The sequence below is a fragment of the Haemaphysalis longicornis genome, unplaced genomic scaffold (assembly GCF_048455015.1).
Source record: "Haemaphysalis longicornis isolate Haplotype H1 unplaced genomic scaffold, Haemaphysalis longicornis Haplotype H1 scaffold_9, whole genome shotgun sequence".
Taxonomy (NCBI): domain Eukaryota; kingdom Metazoa; phylum Arthropoda; class Arachnida; order Ixodida; family Ixodidae; genus Haemaphysalis; species Haemaphysalis longicornis.
The window spans coordinates 99,382,092-99,400,547 of NW_027526460.1; positions in this window are offsets into that span (position 1 = coordinate 99,382,092).

Consider the following 18,456-nt stretch of genomic DNA (forward strand, 5'->3'; position numbering starts at 1 on the left):
GCACTATAAGGAACGTGCTAACGATGGCGTTAACGCTACCTGTTTGCGTCACTACGCGCCACCAACCTACAGCAGTTGGAGCCTGGCTGCGACGCCACCGGATCGTCTAGGCTGTCGGTGGGCCACGTTCGCGTGCAGTCTATTTCGTGGGCGTCCGTGAGAACTATCGGTGGAACCACTGAGGCAGAGCCGCTTGTTCCTGTGGGATTCACGAACAGTGAGTGCGTGCAGGTGGAGCTCGACCGCTGGTATGCTATCCTGGTTGCTGCTCTATTTCCGCTTCCTCTTCCTGTTCCGTCTCCAGCTATTTTTTAAGCTAAGCTTATTATTCCAGGTGCACACTTAGGAAACACTTCTAGAGTCAATCTTACATTCCAACTCTGCCCAGGTCAAGCAAGCGCTCAGCGCGATTTCATGGAACCGACAAGGTTTCGGCCACCGACCGAACGAATTCGCTGCACGAACGGAAGCTCCAGCAACCGCACTTTTGGTGACCGGTCGAAGCGATTCGCGGCGCTGATGTTTCGCCCGGTGAACGAAGCAAAATCGAAATCACCGCATGGATAAAGGGTCTAAACGTCGCGCTGTCCACGTAGGCGACGCCGCTAAATTCGAGCAGTGGCGTGAGCACTGCTACCAGAAGTGACATTCACAACTTCTCGTGGCGTTTTGAGGACAGCGCGGCTTGTTTGTCGAGGCGGAGAAATACTTCAAAATCATTTGTAAGGGACGACTTCAGTATTGCAAGTAATGGAAGGTCCGCTTAAGTTCGGTTTCCACCTAAGTGTGGGATCGGTCAATTTTTGTCGGCTCGATCTTTCTGCTCCACGTTATCGGTCATTTTTTGTCGGCTCGATCTTTCTGCTCCATGTTATCTTCCTACTCTCTGGAACCTCGAAACGACTAGCTCTTTTTGTGTTCTTCAACTGTTCAACTTTCAGTTCTTCAAATGTTCCACCTGAATTCTGAGAGATACATAGAAAGACTTCTTTTTAACGTGTGAGTTAAGTCATTTCAGTCATCCAACTTGCCACGCCATTTGGGGGAAGAGATTCCTATACTAAAAATAAAGCCATACTTTCAAAATTGTCTCAGGTAACAGGGAACCATGCATTAGGAATATAACCTTTTCTTCTTGATTACGGCATAAAGAACACATGGAAAGTCGGATTACTGAAGCGATGACGCGTGTTCTCGCTTTTTTTAAGCATTTGTGACTTTGCAAGCTTTTTGTGTGCAGATAGCGAAGCTGTGTGTCTCTACTTATGGGTGAATCCAAAGCCTCCGGCCGAGTGAGGTTCGGATTGATGGTATAAATAGATCAAATGGTATAAATGCCCTGATAGCACTTCATGCGGGGCCAGTTTCTCAAGTTTTAAACAACGTACTTTTTCAGAGATGTCAAAACCAGAAACTTTGATGTGACTGCCAGTCAGTAAATTATGATGCGTACTACTTCTGTTCAATAGAAATTCACGAAAGCCATGAACCAAGGCACAAAACTTTTTCAATTCATAAAAGACACTGAAGTGTAAAGGAAACCATTGTATCTTTTCGGAGCCTGCTGATGCAATGTGGAGTATCCCAGATTAAAGTCTAAACAGTTGACATTCCCCACAAGCCCTCGAGAGCATGAAATCTGCAAACTCTACCGTGTTTCAAATACTGGTCGGGTGAACAGAATAGAGGAAGGAAAAGAAATCAAATACAAAGAAAATGCACACGCTTCTATAGTTTCAACATGTCAGATATGGGGACAAGGCGCTGTGCAGGGCGTTCGGTTCTTCCTGGAAGGTGACACCCTACAGGGGTCGCGTACTTCAGACCTTAGTTTACAAGTGCCTTCTATGATGGGCTTGAGCCACTGTCCGCCCTGCGTAGTCTTTATCATTCGCTTTTCAATCGTTTGCAAACTTTTGCTATCCCGTGTAATTGGTATATGCTTAGGATATCTCCGAAACTGGTGTATCGCTCAGTAAATAAAAACAAGCATCATTCATAAAAAACAAACTCGTCCATTGTACCCATCCTAGACCAAATTAATTCGGCAGACCGGAATTGGGAAATTCCCTTAATGGGGGGTGATCAGATTGGGACCACAATTAGATAATTCCAACGAAGAGACGTGAATACATAAAACCTTTTATTGGGAGGATATTCGAAAATTGGGAGTCAAAGCCCGGCCAGCAACTCGGCGGATCCTCCGCGGTGACTCATTGGCTCAGGAGTTGTGCTGCTAAGCCAAAGGACAAGGGTTCGCGAACCCGCGTCCTTCGCCACACGGGCATCAACACACGGGCTGGGATTGTGATCCCGGCCGTGGCGGTCGCTTTTCTGATCGAGGCGAAAAGGAAAACCGCCACAGTTTCGATATTTCAGTGCACGTGAAAGATCTCCAGGTCATCAAAATTAATCAGCACCTCTCCACTACGGCGCACTTCAAAGCGCAGGTGTAACGTTGGCGGGTTAAAGATCACACGCAACCAATCGAGATCTTGGCGCTATCGTGACGAACGCGTAGTGGACTTAGACGACACCAGCGCTTCTTGCGGTGGCACATGAATGGTTTGAATCCTGTAGTAGAAGCCTTCGCTTTACAACTGGAGATATGTGGTCATTATTATCCGGTGTCAAGAAGGTAAATCTTATACGTGTCATCTTCTGAAAAATAAATCTTATCGGCACAAACGAATGACCCATATCTGCATGCTAGATTAGAAAAATAAATGGTCTGGGGGCTTAAGTATGAAATAAGTTTCTTGGATGTCTGCTTTCTGCCTCACTTGCTATACCTGCTTGCTTCTCAATCAGATATGTAATAAAGGAGGTTGAAGAAGTAAAATAAGAGATGGGAGGAGTACCAGCATATCGGCGATCTCGGCGCTAACGCGTACTGCACTTGGATGACCTCAATACCTCTGGTGGTGCCTGCATACCGACTGATATTGAGACGCTGTTTGTTTTCATTCCGCAACTGCCACATGCCCCAAGGTTAATTTTGCCTTATGTTGAAGGACGGACTCACGGAAGTGTTTTTGCGGGCTAGCAGCAGAGCTATCGCTTTAATACGTTAGCCGCCGTCGTGACAACGCAGAGTCAGTATGATAATTTGATATTTTAGTATGTTGTTTTTTTTAACCACTACTTGCGCATGCCACATCTGGAATTTCAGACCTAACAACCAAGTTGAGTAGGGGTTAGTAACGTACTTATCAGCGTGCGTTTCTTGCTTAAATTCTTGCGCATGCCAGGCTTTTTGAGATTATTTTCCGTGCCTCAATTCGGAAAAGTTCGCCACTATGGCTGGCAAGCAGGCCCGAATGATGAAAATGAGCCCGGTAGCGGTGGTTTGGCGTCAAAGCAGTACGAAACGAGCAAACTGAAGGAAGAGAAACGAAAAGGCGCGTCGCTTTGCAATGTGCCATATCTACAATGAAAGTAATACCAGCAGTGGCAGCCTGTGCGAATCGAGGAAAATGATGACTCGAGGAAAGCCTTAGGGACCCAGACAGAGTAAAAGTGCTGGATTAAAAGGGGAAGTGTCGTTTTCGATCAGAAGAAATCAACCGGCACTGCGGAACGGCTGGCAGTGGGAAACGAAGAGTTTTGTTTAAACAGGGTTCATTGAAGGATTCGATTCAAAGATTTTTTTCTTCGCAAAACGGGCACTGGTGTATGCTTCGACGCTACAAAAGCGGCATTGCCGTCTGTGGGGAAATAGCCCACGTTCGTGGCATGTACGGACTTCGATAATAGCTTCCCATTTAGGAACATATACGCCTCCATATTCTTAATGCACCCTGAAATTTGTAGCCATTTTCTTGCACCAGAAGGTTTCGCAATGGCTCCACTTTGCAGCCAGTGTGTACCGCGCCATCGTGACTCAGTCACTTTGAATAAAGCGATAATTGGGAGTTGTTCGGCCTGGTCATTAATTTATAGCGACGACTTGCATTTTTATGTGCTCCGGTTTCGTTTGTTGGGCAGCGTCGACAGTCGAATGTCATTTCCATGAGGCCGTCGGTTACATGTTATGGGACGTGGAAGCTACTTAGCTTTTTTTTCTGCGTGAGAATTTTTCATTGGCTGTTCTGTCCTGATAAGCCCAAGGTCGGAGTAGGCTGCTTGAGTCTAGCCTTTCTTCCGGATGTCTCCAAATCCTTCGAAACTTACTTTTTGTCAGCACACATAACAACGGCGTCAAAAAAAGCAAGTTGAAATCTTTTTTCACCGGCTGAATACAGCGCTGACGACTCGTGTCTCGACTAACCATTTTGTGTACATCTTTCATTGAGCACTTATTGGCATAAGTACGAAAATTAAGGCGCACATGGGTTGTTATTCTGTGGTGCTGGTTTATAGAACTCATATTCGCCTTACCAGTGATAGTCTCACTGTTTCTCTCCGCCTTCCTGTGCGTGCCAGAAAAGACTTAGAATTAGGAATACTGTTAGGTATTGAGCGGCGCAACTGCTGTCGTGCACTCATTAATTTCGTAAGTTGTGATTTTCAGTTACGTGCATAAATGAAAAATAAAATAATCTAAGCAGGGGGATCAGTCTTATCTGATACGAGGTATATTTATGTTACAAGTGTCATAAAGTATAAATTACCGACATATGAAAGCCGCACGGGTTTGCTTTTTCCTGAACGAAGCCTGGGCCTCGCCTAGAATTACCCACCTTACGTCAATAAAAACAGAATCAAGTGCTAATGCCATTTCTTAAAACCGTGCTTTTCCCATTTTGGTCTATGTGAGCGCACGTCAATTATTCGGAGTTTATACAGCTCTACTGTTTCATAAATAATCCTACTCATTTATTGCTCGTTTACAACACTCATTGCGGAAAATTTCTGTTTAATTGGCACGCGGCCATAACTCACTTGGATTATTTAAGCCATGATTGCATTAAATAATACTTAGTTGATTGATAGGGAAGGAGTAAGTCTTTGAAAACGTTCAATAACTGCTGTCTGTTCACTCATGGGCCGAAATAGGAAAAGTACGATTCTAAGAAATGGCAGTCGTACATGCAGTGCGCGTTATACCCGCTACCAGACATCACAGCCTCTTACTGCCCTACATCCTCGGCCACTCTTCTGACATCTTACAGCCGCGTTAAATCTCCTTAAGCCTCGTCCCAGTCATCGATAAAAGTAATAACACCCAGCACCACGGTCATCCACCGTCCCTTTCTGAACAATACGATATCATGGCGTCAAAAGGGTGAGAACGAAAAGGGACCATCCTTGTTGCTTACAATATACAGTGCAGTTCATTCCGCTCAAGGCGAACTCATATTTTACGCTATTTTGTGAGCTCGATCACAAATAAAAAAAAAGCCATTCCGGGTCTGACGTAAGACAGTTAAGTATACTCGGTTGTCTGCCATATATCGCAGAATAAACGTTGCTCGATGAACCCTAATTAGAGGCTGTGGATTTGTAGTACATGAAAAGAGGCCAGAGGTTTTTGAGACTTGTTGATGCGTGATTTTTAAACGATATCCGATTGAACTTTTAAGCTATTTTATCCGGCTCCGATGATGTTACAAAGGGGATTGCGAACATTTGCGCCATATTTTTAAGCCCTTCGCGGAAATATTTCAAATAAGGGATTTGGCCTCTACCAGTAACTTTTAAAGGGTTCTGTGTGAAATTCCCCAAAACAAGTAGATTTGCCCGGTTTTGTAACTTATTGCTGCATTTTAAAGAACAGTAATAAGACGTTTGTTGCATCAAGTTCGTGATCGGTCGCACTATTGACACGCTAGTTCTCATACAGTATTCCCATGCGCTATGAACGTAATTTTCAATTGAAGGTATGTGTCGCCGACGTCTTCCAAAGAACCAAGCTTTCATTGCTACGGAGCAATAACAAATGCCCTTTGATCCATCCTCTAGGGGTAAGGCTGTGTCTAAAAGACATTTCCTTCGAAGTCTAAGTCAATATGTTTTACAGCGACTGTATCTTGATATAGCCGTAATTCATTCTCGGAAAACGCTGAAGGCCTGCGTACAGGCTTCAGCCGCAGCGAAGTTTAATTATAGCTGTGTGTTCACAGTTTATTGCGAAAAGAGCCGACAGGGTAATGCGGGTGCTGAAACCGATGAGGCCGCTTTGAATGGGGTACGTGCATACACCATAACATCTTCCCTCCTACGGCCGTAGGCCTTGTTTATCCACGACCGCCATAGATAACCCAGCAAACCGCCAGCAATACCTCTTATACCGTTAAATGCGACGCGCAGACGTCGTGGGACAATTTAGGTGTATTTACGATGAAAGGTATTGCCGCAGCCACCGGATGGCACAACCGAGCACCGAGCATCCTCTTTGTCGTCGTCCACGAGGTGGTGTTGGTGGCCCGAAAAATGCCGCATACCCACTTAGGGGAATTGGCCAAGAAAAGTTATGTTTCCAATACAATCAATCATGCGAGGCAAAATAATGGAGCAGAAGAAAGAATTTCGTCTAGGTTAATGAGTGATAGAGTGAGAGAAAAATCGAAAAAACCAACAGAGAGGAGAGTAGGAAAACTATAGTAAAAGTCATCCTAATCGGAATGTTTTTAACACTGCAGACGAGCTGTCTCCGAAATGAAGGAGTGGATGGCGTTGCACACGTCCCTATGGCATCGGCCCAGCCTAGTCCCCGCAAACGATAAAAGCACCGGTACAGTCAAAGGCAGTTTAAGACGTAGCAGCGGAATCTCGCGCAGCCTTCTCCGATGGTTAGAAAAGGGGCGGCAAAAAAAAGAAAGAAATGCTCTTCGGATACAATTTCTTGGCAAAAGTGGCACAAGGGGGAGGTTTTTAGATCTGCCCTACATAAATAGCGATTAAGTGGCTGCACACCACAACAAAAGGAAGTCAGCAATACTTCGAACAAGCGAGTTTTGCATAAACTTCTCTTCCAGCGGTACCTGAGGTGTTGAAGTTCAGGAGGAGTGTTCAGACCATGATCGGAGGCATCTTGATTGAACAGGTATTGACGATAACGTGCCAACAACACGCAAAACCGGGCATTCAAACAAACCGAATCTCCCGCACGTGCATCACCGCACGCGCGTGAACGTTTCCTGTCCTCGTCGTCTGTGATGCTTCCACCAAAAGGGTATGTTACAATACCTTTGCTAGAACAGAGTATTCTCTGCCAGGAAGGCGAATTAACTACTAACGAAGTTTGTACTGATACAGCTGAGATAAATTCGAAATGTTTTCATTTATCTTTCTCTCTGGGCAGTTACTGTGCTTGCAAGCAAAGAAAAATGGGTGGAGGCAAGGAACCTGGCATTGAAGAATTGATGGTTTCCATTGTGGCATTTGCAGACACATCCATGTATACTCCAGAAACACAGGACCACAAATGAAAACCACTCGAAAGAGTCCTTGTGCTCTGTAGGACTATTTTATCCGAGGCAAGTGGTAGATGGAATAGCGGGCCCCCTGCCACTGAAACAAATCGTACCCTCTACAAGGCGCCGCGGTGCATGCTTGCGTGGGCGTGTCAATCGTTGGCGGCGTCTACTGGCAGCTCAGTGGCCGTCCGTCCACAAGAGGACTATTAGAAAGAAAAGCTGGCCTTGGTCGATAAGTATACACAAAGAATGGTCACTACATGTCCGACCCCGTTTGTCAGCTAAGCATGAAAGACGTACTGCTACACTTAGGACGAAGGAACTCGGCCTCAGGGGAGGATTTGTCGTTTTTTACCGCAGTATCAAACAAACCTCCAGGCACCGGGATGCGGCCAGTGGGTGTGCAAACGTGTGCGGTTCTTTTTTAGAATCGCCTGGCTACAATGCTCAGTGAGAAAAGATGTATCTTTGCTCACCGAGCTGCGAAGCTCGGGCGCCCGAAGGGCTGGTGCTATCGCCTCTTTTATTCAACGGAGCTCTTTTGGGCACACCCAAGGCGCTCGTAATGATAGAAGGCTTGGGACAACCACCGACGACGCCTTACCGAAATTGTGCAGACGACCTTCCGCTCTGGGCTACAAAAGTGGGTTCTGCGGGGATTGACCCATGTACCATTTACTGTACCCCACGGTTTTAAACACCGTTTAATACCGGGTTTAAAGTTCTCCCTAGAGCGTCAGAAATTTTCTGCCAAATCTTGAAGTCGTTGGTCTCTACGCGTACAAAGGTAGCACGTAGGCAGCCTCGTGTCATCTGCTCTATCAATCATCATTCACAAAGGACGAAAAACGTGAAATAATAAGAGTTCACATATCTCGGAAGATTGAGACGGGAGTAACCAAACAACGCGCATAACGTATACCACGAAACGCTCCGCACCTAACATTGCCAGCATTGGTACTTGGGATGCTTTAGGTTCTTAAAACCTCTGGCGCCGGGGCACTGCTATATTCGCATATTCAGCCAGACCATGCTTTCGGACGTGCGCTCATCGGAACCCTGGTCCACAAAAGCACGTTCTTCCCGGTATGCCACGGGACCAGCGAATGGCGACAATGACCGAATCAGATGAGTGTTTTGCTGTATCGTAACAGCGCACTTGGAAACTCCCTATTTCGGCCCGTTACGAACGATTTGTCAACTCAAAGACACGCCAGCCTAGGTAGAAAGTTTGAACGATCTTGGGAACATTTGGAAGGAGTTCAAACTGGCGGCTGTACTCGCGCTTAAGTCGTGCCAATAAACGGTGGCATGAGTGTAGAGACGTCATTGCAAAATTTTCAAGCTGATGCGGGCGTCGCTGCACGCGAGAAAATTGGAGAAAAAGACGCAAATGAAAGAATATGGACTTAATGAATGGGCGGATGGCGTTTGGCTTAAAAACGAGTGTTGGAGACAAGTACTGGGGTGCACATTGTAAGTTTCAGCATGCTAATTACCAAACTAGGATTAGGCGAATAGCAGAGTACGGCCCGCTGAATGTCCTCTGTGCTCGGTGGTGCGAGTGGTGGTATGCGCTGAATCAGACCAACATAGCGAAGAAAAAAGAAGCAAACGGTAAGGGATGATGATACTGGCATCACGTGTGTCCTTTTGTCAACTTGACACTCATGATTTTCAATAACTACTTTATATGAAGTGCTCAGATGTGCTAGGGTTACTCTCTTCCAGTGGTGCACCTGCACATGCCGATCAACGTACACTGCGTGGGAAGTGGACTTGGCACTACACATTTCTTTCCCACCCGCTTGAGATTAAAACATACTTGAAGCGTAAAAGGGTCGCCTTGGTTTTTTTCATTCCTTTTCGGTAGTCACTACAGGAATCACATGCCTGTGCCCAATTGCTTTGGTTTTGACGGTGGTACAGCCGACAGTAATTGATTGATTGATTGTAGGGTTTAACGCGCCGACGCAACGCAGGCGATAAGGCGCGCCGTAGTGGAGTGCTCCGGATTAATTTTGACCACCTGGGGATCTTTAGCATGCCCCAAAATTTCGTACACACGGGCGTTTTTTTACAGCCGACAGTAGAGTACCAGGATAACCTGCTTCCCCAAGTCACGCTATCAGTCCACTAAGGCTCACCTGAGTGCGATGAACTCAAGATTTAGAGTTGCACAGAATGATACTATCGTTCGTTTACTGTTTTAGAATGGGCGGAATAAAAGAGAATGGTCACTTATGTTGCTCGAGGACACTACATCTAACACTCTCTTGTGGCTATGCAAAGGTGAATATTTAAGATTATAGTGTTCAGCCTTCTTTAAGATCATGCATATAGTTGAGCCGGCCTCTCGCTATATTAAATTACCCGTTTTCCACGCTTTCGCCGTAGTCTACGGAGAGATGCTCATTTTTAAGCGATCAAGTGGTCCACCCCATGTCTAAATCAATTAGAAAGATCCCATCGCTCAAGAAATTTTGAAATTTACTATATCAGCTAAAAAAAATGGCGCAACTTGCACTAGTGGAGCAAGGCTGGAGAAGCAGGAGAGCTGGCGGCCCCTCCCCCGTCGTCAGAGACCCGGCTGTTGGACCTCTCTTGGATTTCCGTACTTGCCGCTGAAAGTTGTTCATGACTGGCAAGCCCGGGTAGTTTCATCCACAGTTTTTTTTTTTTTACTCTGTCGAAGTGAACATTAGCCGCGCTGGAATCAGCGGCGACCGGCTTGTGACCTCGGCGTCTGTAGCCCGAACTCGGCGTCTGTGCTCCCCACTGCAGGCGTGAATGCTGGTGAACTGGTGAGGATAAGATCACGCGAGAGATCATGCCACTAACGCTAGACAGAGTGTTCTCAAAAGTCGAGCTGGCCGACGCCGCAGCCGCTCCACAGGAGGCGCAAGCTGACGAGAGCTTTTTCTTCTTGGCATTTTTGCGAGCTCCTCACGTTGAGCAAGCCCACACGCAGGTTTGAACGATGCCGGGAGCTCCTCACGAGGCGCACACTCGCGTTCGCTTGGCTGGGACCAGTTTTCTGGTAACGGAAAGCATAAACCGCTCTGCGGTTAAAAGTAGAGATGCACGGCGATGACACATCAACAAATAAAGAACCTTTTCCTCTGAATGGGCAGCACATCAGAATAAGTCGCGACTATAGCCATTCACGAAATTTGACAAGCAACAAGAAGGTCTAGTTCGTCGTTTCTTTAGTTTCTTCCTTCGTTCGTCCTCGTCTCTGGGCTGTTTTTTGAAGTGTTAAATATGCGTACCCTTCTAGCCGAACGTCCAACAAAAAGGTGTTGACAAAGGTGCCCGCCGTGGTCAAAACCGAGTTGCTCCATTCCGATGAAAACCTTCTTGAACACAGAATAGCTATTCACCATGTTGAATAGGGCCAAAGAAATTCTTTCATATTGAAGGCAAAAACTTTTACACAGCGCTATTGTCGTCTAGGTAGAAAAATTCTGGACAGCAAACAAATCATCTGTACATAAAATCTGCAAATGCTTTCGAACGAACTGAGTTCGTTTTCTTTGCAACGCTGTTGCCCACTGGCAATGCGCCTGGAAGAAACGAGTTTTCGCTGAAAAATGCGAAAAGGGAGTGTTTTGTGCACTTTGGAATATATTTTTTAGTTTATGCAGTTCTCACTTCGACACATGTTATTTACTTACATGACATGAGCTTCTCCAGAACGATGTCATCGTGCACGGCCACAATCGACTTTTAGCCAATGTAGCCGTAAACAACAATACGAAGGCACCCTGTCTCTAGTAGCTATTATGCTGCACTGGATTGTCTCAAAACTAGCTGAAAAGCCCGTAATGAAAGCCAGGTGATGTGGCAGCTGGCTTGAAGACTTTGAGAGGACGACATCTGCACTTTCCTAAAGGCACTTCCCTTGGTACTCACGCCTCAACGTTCTCTCTTGGAAAATGTTTTTGGGGCTCATGAAAACATGCAGGGATTTTTTAGTGTGGGACCATACCGCTGGCCTTGTGACTAATAAAACGCATCTTCAAATTCATACTGGCTGGAGGTCACAGTTGCGCGAATGTAGACTCATTTTGTCTGTATGTTGAGAAAACCCTCAGAGGAGTTAAAAAATAAGAGTCAAATCGTTCACGCGGGAGAACGAGTGAGTGTTGTAGCAGTAGTAGCCTCGGAACCACCCCCTCCTTGGCCAATTTGGAAGCTCGTGGCGGGCTGGAAGTTCGCCTTTTGCCAACATAGTCGCTTTGTAACGCCCCGGTGCTAGGCCGACATCGAGATCAGCATCCCATATGCACGGGGACGTTTGTTACGGCCATTGCTCGCGCTCAAATACGCTGCCTACTCACACGGGCGCACTTTTATGTGGTGTCCCCGAAAAGGTATGCTCCGCTCCATTGTGCAGCATTGATCATGTCTTTATGAACACTCATACCAAGTAGTTTCTTCTTATTTTCCTCCATATGTTGGTAATATTGACCTCGCGGCGCGGTTTCCTGCCCTCTTTAATAAACAAAGCTGTTGGGAACGTTGGTGCATTATGTATGAAAAATAGAGAGCGACTTGGACAACTACAGTAAAGAAGGACGACGGGACAAGCGCTCACTTGCAACTAACATTTATTGAAGCATCGTCTCGCTTAAAGAAATGTTAGTTGGAAGTGAGCGCTTCTCCCGTCGTCCTCCTTTACTGTCGTTGTCCAAGTCGAGCTCTATTTTTCAAACATTTGCAGGTCTCGTTTGCAGCGGGTCAGCTGAAAAACACTGCGCATGGAGACGCGCCAATGCCCATCAACGGGTGTACTTTTTTCTTGGAAACATGGCACTGATTTGTGTATTCCCTTACTGATGCCTTTTAATTGATACCAATGCTCTTACAAGCGGAAACCATTAACGCAAGCTCGCGTTGCTCGCGGTATGCCTCCCATTAGTCAAGGCTTAGCTGCCTTCCTTTCTAATGCCCCCAGAGTGAGCTATCTATCAAAAATACGCGAAAAGACAAACTTGACGGAAAGACGCAATGCAGTCTTTCCCCTCGGTGATCCTTGCTCCTCTGAAAATACAAAATATTTGTTGCCAATGTTTTGACAGGTTAGTCCACGTGAAGAAACTAGCAGGATATAAAAGAATTGCTGGGCAGTCGTGAAAACGAAATTGTAAACAAAACAGTGCGTCCCTTGGCACACATTGAGCTATGGGGTGATAAATCAAAATTGCCGTTGTTCGCCGTCTACGAGGGAATTGATATCATGCGCTTGGTGAACACTGAGAATTTCTGTTTCACTTTAAATTATTGGGAAGATTGTCTATAACAGGAGGCAGTTTCAGCTTTTATGTGACCAAAACGTGCTCTAGAATCTTGTCATTACTGGTCACGGAGCTGGAGTAGGCCGTCTTCGTTGACGAGTTTTGCAGTCGGTGTCGAGCGGATCGGTTTCAGTTTGGGATGACTAGCGTTCTACAGCTGCGCTTTCTGGTGGGAAAGATAAAGGGACCTTGGTAGATGGAGGTTGGGAACATTCGCATTCATGTGTTTAGGGGCATGGCGATAGACAGTATTCGTACATTACACAGTAAGAAGAGGTAGAGAGGAGATGACACGGATTCGCAGTTGATTTAATTGTAAGCGTTTGAATGCGCCAATAATCAGTCGATTCTTCAGAAGTGAGAGAGCTCGGGTTGCGGGATGGTGCAAGAGATGCTAGAATGGATCGGACTGTCGCGAAGGGAATGAACACCGCATGTTGTTACATCACAGCGAAGGTTTCTGTCTCACTAATGGCGTATGTAGCGTCGACGCACCGCAAGCAACACAAGTTTATCTGACGGTGTTGATTATAGTGGCTGAAATGGTGGAAATCAAACCAGTGTCCCTAGCGTTATGAAGACGACGTCTATCCGATTGCGCCATTGCGATGCCGTCGAAGCAGCTTGGATTTGGAGAGGGGTGCATTGAGGTGCAAAATTAGTCGGGAAACTAAGTGCCCGTCGGTCTGCCGGCGACGGTGGTTGAACGCGAAACCTTCTTTGTGCGATATCAAAAGGTGAAATATCAACGTTAAACCCACTCCGATCAGACGTCCAAGCTGCATTGAAGTCAAAGTTAAAGCGCAACCAATGAAAGCCCAAGCCGCCTGTAAGTCAAAGTCGTAACTAGTTAAAGCGCAACCAATGAAAGCCCAAACCGCCTGTGAGTCAAAGTCGTAACTAAGACTACAAATAAGGAATCCTTCGCGAGAAAGCTTTGCCTTACACCTTCGTCGTTGTTACACGCAAGGGTGCATTATTCTTTTAAGCTTCGCTAGGCGTATGCTTTTCTAGCTAGTTTTTTAGCGTTTTCGATCTGAAGAGGGGGTTATGCTCTTTACTCTTCAATATCAAACCGATAACGCCCCTCTGGAACTTTTTAACGTGTTGTATGTCTTCATGTTGATCTATCTGTGTTTGGTTAAAACGGCTTACCTAAAAGAAAATTTTCGGCCTGAAATCTGAGATATTCGGAAAAACATTCTGGGATGCTTAAGCATTCCATGTGATGTAGTAAGTTTGAAAGCACTACATTTAATTGCGAAACCAATATGCTCATAGTGTGTGCGTCACCATGTTTCACCTAGGTGGTGGATGTGAACCGTCCATAGTATTAGCAATATGCAATTTGAATTATGATAGCAGCTTGCAAGTCAGCGCGTTCATTGTATTCGCGGTAGTTACATGTTCAATGGTGCGGAAGTTTCGTCTCACTATCATTATTCCCCAATGTACTGTAGTAGCACGAACAATTGGGCTAGTTGGTAGCTGTTCATCTTGAAGGTGGAAGCGCTCACAAAACAGGGACAAAAGCGCCGTGTCGCTTCTGTTTCCTACTTTTGTCCCTGTTGCGTGAGCGCTTCCACCTTCAAGATGAACATTATTCCCCATTTAGCCTTTGGGGCTTTTTTTTCTACTTTCGGTTTCTACGACAGAGAGGCTTGGTATATCGTCATTGTTAGCCTTGCATATACTGCTTTAATTTACCGTGACGTACTTTTCTACTGACATAATTCTTACTTCTGTGAATACGGTTCTCAAATTTGTCCTTCAGTACGAAATACATGTTCGTAAAAGATGTTGCTAATTGGAAGGCCACAACCCAATTACTGGGTTCACCTGTAGTCCGATTGAAGTTTTGGGCAGTAGTCGTCCAGGGATTCTGTGCTTCCAGCAAATTCTGGAGGGCCCTGTTCGAAACCCATCCAGCAAAACATTTTTGTATATATTTTGAACTTTATTAATGAGTTGGTTCTTAAAAGTAAAATCTTTGCTTTGTTTCTGGAACGTCTAGGAGAGTTACGGTGCCATTTTGAGCATTAATTGACAGACCTATATTCATTTGAGCACCCTGCAATTTGTGTACTCGCCGTCGGCCATTGTCGCTACCATCGGGCAGCCACGTCACATCAGCAAGGATGGACGTTGGGCTAGTTGGTATTGGTACATACTTTAAGTGAGAGCGCTGCTTACTTAAATGGGACAAATGCCGAACAGAATAACGTAATGGACGAGCATTTCACTTGTTCTGTTCGTTATGGTGTTCAACTAATGCTTTAGCACAAGACGATTTTTTTCTCTTGGCGAGCATGAAGGCAGTCTCTTTTGAGAACTGGATATAAGTACCCGACAGGAATTCAGAAAACTCGCAGGTTCTAATATGTAGTTTAGCTGTGTGGTGCATTTTTGAGTAACAAAATCTTTTATGCTGTAAACATAACTTTGTGATGAGCTTAACGCTGTTTGGATGTGTAAACAAAGTATACCAACGCCCAGAGTACTGACACAGCTAAGATGCATAAACTCGACGTTGGCATTGTTACTGCAGAAATTGCTTAGTCCGTATAACCAATTTATAACATTTACAGCGTACCACATTATATAAAAAGTAATAATTTAAAAGTTATAAACAGTAGTTTTACAAGAAAATAATATTACGCACATGTACAGTAACATGCGCAACATTTGCGGCATATGCAACTAAAAGAAGCTAAGGCTACACCTTCAAATAGCGGTAGTACAATTAAACTCGAACATCATGCTGGGAAAGTATATTCAGCCATTTCTACTCCTTCTGCTCTCCGAGACAAGCTCTCCGTGACTCCTTCCACTTCTCGAGAGGGCCTTCGGTGCCTCTGTTCACTTATCTGTCGTTAATGGGATGCCAAGTTGCTTTTATTTATTTATTTATTTATTTATTTATTTATTTATTTATTTATTTATTTATTTATTATTGGAAGCCCATTTAAAGGGCTACTGAAGCGCTTTTAAAACCGGGCAAAACTCTACTTTTTACAATTATTACATTGGTCAATTTATGCCTGTAAAGTTTTTTTCGTTATTTTTTGCTTGGGGACAGTGGTATTCGTCGTTAAAGTTGACCCTACGCCCCGCCCACTGCTCCCTGCCGCATCGCCGGAAAAGCAAGAAACTGAGCGGCAGCGACCGGAAGTAGCGTCATATTCGGAAGACGGCCAGCGACGTGCGCCGCCGCTTCGCTGCGTCCCAGTTTTCTAAGTTCCGAATTAACCAGGCATGTAATCTGCACTTAATTAATCATCAGTGTCTAGAGTTGCTTCCGCGTAGATTTTTAACCGCAATGCTACTGCGCGATTCCCTAAAGAGACTCTTAGATACCAGAGATTCACGAGTAGCCTTCACGAGTAGTCGCGGGGCAGGCCGTGTCGTCGGGTGCTCTGTGCTTCATACGCGAAGCGACTGGCTCAAACAAATACGGAGGTACCCAAATTCCTGATCCATTATTATAAAGGAATTAGAAAATTTCTCGGACCACAGCGCTCTGGGCTTCCCGAACTTCTTGCTCGTTTTCCGGATCAGCCTTGTTGGCTGTTACGACAGCTTAGCTGAATAGCTAGATTTTAAGAAATCAGGCAAGCTGAGACCATGAAGCGTTTTCTACGCGCGGAAGCGCTCCTCACACTCGCCGGTCGTGCACGCCCGTACGGCGCACGAAACGACTCGCACCACCCATGCCGCAGCAGCGACCGCTTTTCGCTGCCGTCCAGAATCAAGGCCGTCGCGAACAGCAAGGTAAACGTGCAAAATATTGTGCTAGGGATTGCCATCCAGGGTGATTTCGAAAGAGGTGATCGAATTTGTATCGCGATGCGGAGCGCCGATCGGTCGCGGAGGCTCGTCGACGGCAGCAAACGAACCTGCCCGACCACGAGATGCGGCGAGAGGCCGATGGATAGCGTTACCTGCGCGCAAGAGTGAGCACAGCACCGATCGCTACAATGACTATCAACGTAGGAATAAAGTTCCACATGTGAGAAACGGGATGATAGTGTGGTGAAAAACTGTGTTAAGGATAGTCATTCGCAATTGTAGAGATAGCGGCAACCAACTATTTCCCTTGCTGCTAAGCCTGAACAACAGCGGTGAACCGTGCCACATGAGCCGGCTGGAGCTGTTGGGGAAGGCGTTCTAAAGCTCGTCGTGGACCAGCGTGCTGCGTTTGGGTTCCTCTACCTTTTGGGGGGCGACCAGCGTTCGGTTCCCCTATTCTAAAACATGCGTATGTGCAGCAATGCCACGTTCCGCTGACCGGCCGAGCTGCGACCCGGCACCAGCACCTCTGCGCGACGCGGCGACCGGCGGCGACCGCGCTGCCTGTGCGCATCGCAGGCCGCTGCACAGAGCTTGTTGCCGCATGTCCAAATGTAAAAACAAAGTTCCACATTCGAGGATGGGGATGATGGTGGGTTGAAAAATTGTGCTAGGAATTGTGACTAGCGCTGGTAGTGACGGGAACAGAATGAGATCTTCAGGCCGAGCGGTCCCCTCAGCGCCGGCACTTCCGAATATGACGTCATCTGCCGCCAGCCAATCGCGAAAGGCAGCCAGGGCTCTCATCACCGCGTCCGCGGGCCGGGGTCGTTTGTTTTGACGAAAAAAGATGGTTTGGGTGTATGTACACATAAAATAAACATGTTTTTCCAATTCAGCATCAGGAAAACCATAATGTAATGCCCCCGACAAAAGTTTTTTGAAAAGCTCTTCACCAGCCCTTTGAGGGCCCTAGTAGGAGGTGCATAACATAAATTTGTGCATAAAATACCTATCAGAAACCAATTTGTTGGATGGCATCAAGGTTTGCAATGTTTGGGGGTGATAGCTGGCTCAACTACGTTATGGTTCGAGGGCAAAAAAAAATTACATCTTCCAGTGGGGAACCCTGATGAGGATGCGAAGCATCATGGGGGTTCCGCATAGTTCCATTGTGTTGCCGTTATGTTGAGTGATCTGGTGTTTAGTATCGCCAGTGTGAATTCCGCGTCCGGGTCCATACCGGTGGCAAAGGCACGCAAGTATTGTTGTGTGACGGTGAGTAGGCGGTGGTTCTCGAGACGCCTAAACTTGTCCATCATGTTCTTGTCGATGTTGTCGTCTCTGTGGTAGAATCGGTAGTCTCCGTCAGCGTTCGTGAGGTAAAGGTTGTTGACGTTGGTGCACCGGCGGAGAACAACGTACACGCCCTCCTCTTTGCAGCTTTGTCTTCTTCTCCTTCTTCTTCAGCGCTTCCCCTACGGGAAGATGACGCCGGTGGTTGAACGCGAAGCTGTCTCGTGATGGATTCTTTGGTTGGCCAATCTCTAGGGGCATCCTGCCACAATCATCATCACCGGTGCCTTGTCAGGCATGCGCAGTGGGGGTGTGGTACTCAGGGTTCCCCTACGGGAAGATGACGACGGTGATTGAACGCGAAGCTATCTCGTGATGGATTCTTTGGTTGGCCAGTCCCTAGGGGCATTCTGCCACAATCATTATCAGCGGTGCCTGGCCAGGCATGCGCAGTTCGGGTGCGGCCGGCGGACAACAACGACAACGACAAGGGAGGGAGGGACACAGCCCCGAGCATGAGCTGAGAGCAACGTACACGCCCTCCTCTTCGCAGCTTTGCCTTTTTCTCCTTCTTCTTCAGCGGTTCCCCAACGGGAAGATGACGACGGTGTTTGAACGCCAAGCTATCTCATGATGGTTTCCTTGGTTGGCATATCCCTAAGGGCATCCTGCCACAATCATCATCAGCGGTGCCTGGCCAGGCATGCGCA